This window comes from Macrotis lagotis, chromosome X, assembly GCF_037893015.1.
Source record: "Macrotis lagotis isolate mMagLag1 chromosome X, bilby.v1.9.chrom.fasta, whole genome shotgun sequence".
Taxonomy (NCBI): Eukaryota; Metazoa; Chordata; class Mammalia; order Peramelemorphia; family Peramelidae; genus Macrotis; species Macrotis lagotis.
The window spans coordinates 466,577,973-466,586,371 of NC_133666.1; positions in this window are offsets into that span (position 1 = coordinate 466,577,973).

Consider the following 8,399-nt stretch of genomic DNA (forward strand, 5'->3'; position numbering starts at 1 on the left):
AATGCAAATTTTCTGTCTTATTTTAAGTTTTTTACTCTATAGTACTGTTTTCTTTTTCTATATACTTGCTTACTTGGAATAAACACTAAAGAATATTTTCTATATTGACCCCAATTTTCCTTACCATTCTCGGGAAGTCTTGGGGGAATTTAATTTTGAAATTTAGAACTTCTATCTTCTCTTGCCACCCATTCCATGAAAACTTTCCTGAGCCTCATATTAGAAAATAACTTTCCTTCCTTTGACCTTGTAGTTCATTTTATACCTTACTAGCTCACAGATCATGTTTTATTTTGTTTCATAATTACTGGTATGTATGTAGCATTCCTCCTTTTAAGTTATAAGCCACATATTTCAGCAGTGTTAGGTTCAAATCCCTTATGTACTTCAACTTTGAGGATTGGAGTTCCTTTAACTGTAGGATGGAGAGTTGGATTAAAGGACTTCTAAGATCCTTTCTATCAATACTTCTTAAACTATAGCCTATAGTGGGATAATAAAAAAAAATTGTGTAATCCTTTGAAGTTAAAGATCTTATTCTTGCTAATCTTGGAGTCTCCCTTTTGATTATTCACAGCTACTATTTACAAACTGGGAAATATCTAACTTGAACTGAATCTATAGTTTTAACTGTATAGGACAGAGCAATGCAAAGAATTCTAATCTGTATATTTTAAAGTGTGATGAATTGAGAACATCATTATATATTTTTACTCAAGGTAAAGGAATAGTTTTAAAGTAAGGTTTTTGGAATAATATTAATTCCTTTACAAATAACTAAAAAATAAAAAGGGGAAAGGGATTTTTTAAAATTACTATTATAAAGTGTTGAGAGAAAAAATAAAAACCCTCCAAAGAATTCAATGTATCTTCTAACACCCAAATTATTCTATTAAAAAAATGGTGAGAGAAATTTTCTCATAAAGAGATAACACTAGTGTCAGACTCTTTTAAGTACCTTGATCTCAGGGCCATGGGGAGAGAGGTACAAGTTTATGGCAACTTACATTGTTTTTTTTTTAAGTGAAGAAGGTTAAACTGAATGCCAAGGGCAGCCTTGGATGAGAAATAAGCCAAGAAGAGCAATTTGAGGGTGTGTTGGAGAGGCAATTACCTTCCCACCCTTATTCTATAATTAATGCTACCAAGATGCTACTATTTGCTGCCAGCAGGATGATAACATAGCCTATCCTTGATTCACCCTACCTTAGGCATGGGCATGCCTCATCACTCTGCCTAATCAAGAAATATAATTAATAGTGGCTTAACTTGGTCTCTGGGAGTTGATGGCTTTGTAAACTCAGACAAGTCATTTATCTCTCAGCTTTTCTCTACTTCCTCATTGGAAAAATGAGGGTATTGAACTGGGTGACCTCAGAGGACTGAGGCTAGCTCTAAGAATCTCTGCCTTTTAGACTTTTTCCTTAATACTAATTTCCTGGAGAGAAAAAAAAAATCTCCAATAACAGTCACTTTCAAATATGTTAAGAATTTTTAAATGGGAGTGGGAATTTGATTCAATAAAATAGAAACCTTGATCTCAATAAGTACAGAAAATAATACTCATTAGTATCATAGTTATAATGATAGGTGTAGGGTGTGTTTAAGGAAGACTAGTACCTTGGTGTGAGGGTTGCTTTCCACCTTTGATGTACACCTGAGCCACCTAACTCTCATCTGTGACTCCAAGAAGTTGTAGTATGCACATTGGCCACACCCCAGTAAACTGTTTTGGCAGGCAGGCTAAACCAGGTTGAGGGTAACAGACAGAGTCTCATACTCATCAGTAAGTAGTGGAGGTGTCTACCCCAAGCATGTAAAGTCTTCCATTGGTGGAATGGGCAGAGGAGAACAGTTTGTTCTAATGGTCATAAAGCTAGCTGAAACTGGTGCTGTGGAGCACCTAGAGCTTGCTTAGACATCAAAAACACCAAATTTATCCACTGCATCTAAAGCCATCACCAGTTGATGGTTGTCTTGACTCTGTCTTGCTATGCTGAATCATGATGACTTTGGAAGAGAGAGTGAGGTAATCGATTTTGTGTAGCTCTACCTTACTTAAATACAATTTATGCATGCAACAAAAGACATCATTCAAAGCTGTAGATGCAGATACACTGGGAGCTGCAGTCACAACCCTGCACACAGGCAGCCCAGACCATAGGGTCATTTCTCCCCCTGAAAGCAGCAGTGGGATTCAGCTGCTCCCTGGGTGACTGAGCAATCCTTTTAAGGATTATACTGCTCACCTCCTGATGCAAAGAAGGGCCTAGAAAAGATGCCTTAAAAATTGTCTGCTTACCTTATGCAACCCTGGCCTGATTATCGTGGCAGATGAGGATCCCACAATGAGATTGATGTACAAAAATAACCTACAAGAACTTTTTCAAAGAAGATTCCACTCTCCATCAGTGCTTGGAATGTACAAATACTTATAGACAACACAAGATCCAATAGACCTGAAAGATGAACAGCTCTTGTTACCAGAGAACTCAGTAGGTATGGTGTCCAAATAGTAGACCTGAGTAAAACAAGGCAGGCAAATGAAGACCAGCTTACTGAAGCTGGAGCCAGATACATGTTTTTGTGGAGTGGTCACAGTGAAAGGGAATGCCGTGAAGCTGGGGTAGGTTTTGCAATCAAAACTAATCTAGTCAGCACTCTTGGATACCTACCAAAAGGAGTAAACCACAGGCTAATGGTGATGTGATTGCCTCTTCCAGGAAAAAGCTATGCCACCATCATCAGTACCTATGCTCTCATCATGACAAACAGTGATAAAGTTGAAGAAAAAATTTATGAAGACCTGGAGACCCAACAATGTACCAAAAGAGGACAAGCTTATAATTCTGAGTGAATTTAATGCTAGAGTAGGCTCAGATTACCAGACATGACAGAGAGACCTTGGGAGGAATGGAGTTGGAAACAACAACAGCAATGGTCACCTTGTACTGAAGATTTATGCATCTCATGATCTTCTCATCACAAACATTATCTTCTGTTTACTTAACACAAAAAACTTCCTGGATGCAGCTTCATGGCAAACATTGGTATCTATTATATTATGTGATTGTAAGGAGAAGAGACAAATAGGTTGTGACAGTGATAAAGGCAATGTGTGGTGCAGAGTGCTGGATTGATCATAGACTCATCCTCTCTAAACTAAATATTCATATTCAACCAAAACAGCAGAGCCAAGGCAAAATGAATTCTAGAAGAATTAATGTAAAGGAATTAGAATAGTTTTTTTTTGCTAACTTGGAGGAAAACTGAGCCAACACACAGTTGGTAACAGTGGAGCAGAAAAAGAGTGGGCAACTTTCAGAGATCTAGTGTACAGCATTGTATTTGCTCATCTGAGCCAGAACACTCACAAATACCAAGACTGGTTTGATAAAAATGATAGGGAAATAGAGAAGCCACTAAATGAAAAACAAGAACTCCACAAGATTTACCAGCAGGATAGTTCATCCATTTCTAAGAAGGCAGCATTTAATTTCATCAAAAGTAAAGTCCAAATGAAACTTAGAGAGATGCAGGACTCTTGGTTCAGTAAGAGAGCAGATGAAATTCAATTTTATGCAGACAGAAACAAACCAAAATGTGTTTATGAGGCCCTCAAGGCTTTTTATAGGTCAAAGACATATGGTGCATGTCAACTACTTAATGTTGACAGATCCACATTGATTAATGATAGGCTCAGTAAGAAGGCAGATGAAATTCAATTCCATGCAGACAGTAACAAACCAAAATGCTTTTATAATGCCCTGAAGACTGTTTATGGGCCAAAGACATATGCTGCATCTAAACTACTCATTAATGATAGATCCACATTGATTAATGAGAGGGACATGATCCTAGAGAGTTGGGCTGAACACTTTCATGGTGTTCTTAACAGACCATCATCAATACGGAAGCCACTGACCATTTACCTCAAGTTGAAGTCAATCAGGCCCTAGCTGAAGTTCCAACAGAAGAGGTTTTGAATGCCATTAAACTTTCTAGTGGCAAAGCATCAAGTAGTGATTCTATTCCATCTGAGATCTACAAGATGGGGGGTCCATTGCTTATCCAAAAACTGACTGAAATTTTCCAGGCCAATTTATCCCCCAAGAATTCAAGAATATCTCCATCATACATCTCTATAAAGATAAAGGGAATAGGAATAGATTTTCCTGTGACAATCACAGGGGGATTTCTCTTTTAGTCATTCCTGCTAAGTCTTGCCAGAATCTTTCTCAATAGGCTGATCCTTCACCTGGAAGTTGATCACCTTCCTGAGAGCCAGTGTGGCTTCAGAAAGGGTCGAGGAACAGTCAATATAGAGTTTGCTGCCTGACAACTCCAGGAAAAATGCCAGAAACCAACCAGAAGTCTGTATAGAACATTTGAGATCTGACCAAGGCCTTTGATACCTTCAGTCACAAGGGTTTATGGAAAATTATGTCAAAATTTAGTTGCCCAAAGAACTTCATCAATATTGTACATCAATTTCATGATGGCATGAATGCCCAGGTTCTGGATGGTGGATGATGCTCTCGAATTTTTCCAGTCACCAATGGAGTAAAACAAGGATGTGTCCTTGTTCCTTTACTTTTTAGCATGATATTTTCAACCATGTTATCAAATGTCTTCAATGAGGATAAACATGGTCTCAAGGTCAGCTGCTTCACTGATGGCAAATTCTTCAACTTGAAAAGGCTACAAGCCAAGACCAAAGTGGAGGGAGTTGTTGGTGCATGATCTTCAGTCTGCAGATGACTGTGCACTCACTGCAGCCTCTGAATCTAAGATGCAACAATGGTTTGGTTCTCTGCTGCTTGTGCTAATTTTGGTCTAACAATTAACACCAAGAAAACACAGGTTGCTCTATCAGCCAGCACCATACTATTCATATATGGAGCTATTGATTACAGCAAATAGAGAGTGCTATGGACAAGTTCACTTACCTTGACAGTGTCCTTTCCAGAGAGGTATACATTGACAATGGGGCTGGCACAAGCATTGCTTAGAGCTAGCTCAGTATTTGGGAGGCTCCAAAAGAAAGTGTGGGAGAGAATAGGTATTAGACTGACTACCATACTGAAGATCTACAGAGCTGTTGTGCTGACCTCATTGCTATATGACTATGAAACCTGGACTGTCTACCAGCACCATGTCAGGAAACTGAATCACTTCCGTTTAAATTGTCTTAAGAAGAGTCTGAAGGGGTAGCTAGGTGGCACAATGGATAGAGCACCGGCCCTGGAGTCAGGAGTAGCTGAGTTCAAATCCAACCTCAGACACTTAATAATTACCTAGCTGTGTAGCCTTGGGCAAGCCACTTAACCCCATTGCCCTGCAAAAACTAAAAGGTAAAAAAAAGGGTCTGAAGATCACCTGGCAGGAGAAGATACCAGACACTGGGGTCCTTTCTTGAGATAAACTGCTTAGCATTCCAACATTACTGAAGAGAATGCAGCTACCACGGGCTGGACACATTGTAAGAATGTCAGGCATATGCTTGTCAAAAAAACTATTTTATGGAGAACTTACACAGGACAAGTGCTCACTAAGCCACCATGAAGGTCTCATTGAAGAACTTTAGAATTGATTATACAGCTTGGGAGACACTGGCACAGGACTACCCAGCAAGGCGTGCCTTCATCAGTAAGGGTATTGCACTCTATGACAAAGGCAAACTTGAAGTAGCTCAAAGGAAAAATGACAACCATGTTTAGAGTACCCATCTATTTTCCTGCATCCCCTCCAGCAAATGTCATTTTCCCTTTTTATCATCTTAGCCAATATGATGAGAATGAGGTAATATCTTAGAGTTGTTTAATTTTAATTTCTCTATTAATAATTTAAAAAATTTTAATAATTAGTCTATTGATAGGTTTTTCTTTTCTGAAAACTGCCTATTCACATGCTTTGTTCATTTGTCAACTGAGAAATGACTCTTTTTCTTGTAAATTTGATTCAATTCCAGAAATGGGACTTTTATCAAAGAAAATTTATATAAAAATATTTTCCCCCAGCTTCCTACTTTTCTTCTAATTTCAGTTGAATTTGTTTGTTTGGGTTAAAAAATTTCCTAATTTTATGTAATCAAAATTATTCATTTTTTCTTCCATGAAACTCTTTATCTTTTATTTGGTAATAGACTTTTCCCCTATCCATATATCTTATTGGTAATTTCTTCCAAGCTCTACTAGTGTGCTTATGATATCAGAACTAATGCACTGTAAGATGTTACTCTATGCCTAGTTTCTGCTAGACTATGCTCCCCCATTTCTCAGTGAGTTTTTTTAAAAGTTCCCAAGATTTTGCCAAATAGTGACTTCTTGCCCAAATATCTGGGATCTTTGAATTTATCAAACATGTTTACTTTACTTTTGTTTCTGACTTTTGTGTACCTAATCTGTTCTGCTCATTATCCTTTTATTTCTTATTCAGGACCAAATTGTTTTTGCCAATTATAGTTTTGTATTAGTATTGGAAATCTGTTGTTGCTAGGATTTCTTTTCTTATTTTTTTCATGGATTCCCATGGAAATACTAACCTTTTATTCTTCCAAGATTTTGTTATTTTTTTCTAGCTCTATAAAGTAATATTTTGATAATTTTATTGGTATGACACTGAATAAGATCAATTTAGGTAGTACTATTATTTTTATTATACTGACTTGGTCTACCCAAGAGCAATTAATACTTCTGTGTGGAGTGTTTTGTAGTTGTGCTTATATAGTTCCTGTGTGTGTCATCACAGATAGACTTACAGATGTTTTATGCTCTCTGGGTTCATTTTAAATGGAATTTCTCTTTCTGTCTCTTCTAGCCAGATTTTAATAACATTCAGAAATGTTGATGAGTTGATGTTGCTAATGAGTTTATTTTATATCCTGCAACTTTACTGAAGTTATCTATTATTTTATTGGTTTTCTAGTTGACTCTCAAGGGATATGATCTGCATCATATCATCTGTAAAAAAAATGAATAAATAAATAAAAGTGTTCTTTCTTTCTTTCTTGCCTTTACTTATTCTTCAATTTCTTATTCTTATCTCATTGCTACAGCGAGCATTTCTTCAACAAGCATTTTAAACATCTAGACTCTACTAGATTTTAAAGCCTGGAACTCAAAGATAAAATGGGGGGGGATAGAATATGACAAGTGCAAAGTTATAAAAAAAGTGAGGCACTATAGGAAGAAGAATCATCTTTAGCTGGAAGAAGTCAATGAAAGCTTCACGGAGAAGGCTAAAGAGGGCTTTATTATATTAAAGCTCAATAAGAGCTGAACTAGGACCAATATTAAAGGAAAATTTACTAATAATTAAATAGGTCTAAAATTAAAGTAAGTGATCTTGTGAGATAATGAGTTTACTATTGGTAAAAATGTTCAAAAACAAACTCTAGGCAACCACCATCTATTGAGGATAACTAATGGTACTCTCCCTATTATAGCACCTTTTATATTATATATGATAACAAATTTTAAAAATTTCTCTGTACTGTCTAGACTTTGAAGATGCCAAAGAGAAATGGAAAGTATAGACCTAAATGACTTTGGGAAATTTTCAGAAAGGGAAAAGAGTAATTTAGTTAGAAAAAGTGATGAATTTGTAGACAGGTTCAAATCCCTGCTTTGCACATTTGCCATCTATGAGACTTTAGATAAGTCATTTAGCATCTTTGGGCCTCAGTTTTCTCTTCTGTCATATGATGAGGGTGGCTAAAATGACATTTAAAATTCCTTTATCTTAGAACAAGGAGGAGGGAACATTGTTTATTTGTTTGTTTGGGCAAAGGCAGTTCTTCATGATTTTATTTCTCTCCTTGTGGTCTTTCTTGAGTAGATTATTCATGTTCTCTGGCTTCCAAGAAACAGAGTTTGACAGTATATGTTTAGATTGGGGTCATCCTAGAAGCCTGATAAACAATGAGAAGGCAGAAAGAAAAGGATGTACTTAAGCTATTCATATTCTCTAATTGAGTTTCCTAGGGAGCATCATGAACTGATATTGAGAAAGACACTAGCCGAGTTCCCCAAGATAACTGACTTGCCCTAATATCAGATTTGCCTATTGCTTAGTAGTTTGAGTGACAATCATTACAGGAATAGTCAGATTTTGGGAGGTGAATATGCTGATCCAAGAAAGTCTGTTGCACAATTTTTGCCTTTGAAGCCAAAATCCCAGAAAAACCAAGAAGTAGAAAAAATAATTCTCTACTAATATGGCCTTTAGGTTACCCTAGTGATGACCAGGTCCAGAAAACTGAGTGAAAGCTGCTAAGACTTCAGTCTCTAATCAGAAACTACAGAATTAGAAGAGAAATTAGGATCCCATGGGAATGTAGACTAGAACCATTTAATGTTTAAAAAATTATTAGTGGAAATTAATCATAGCCTTAGACT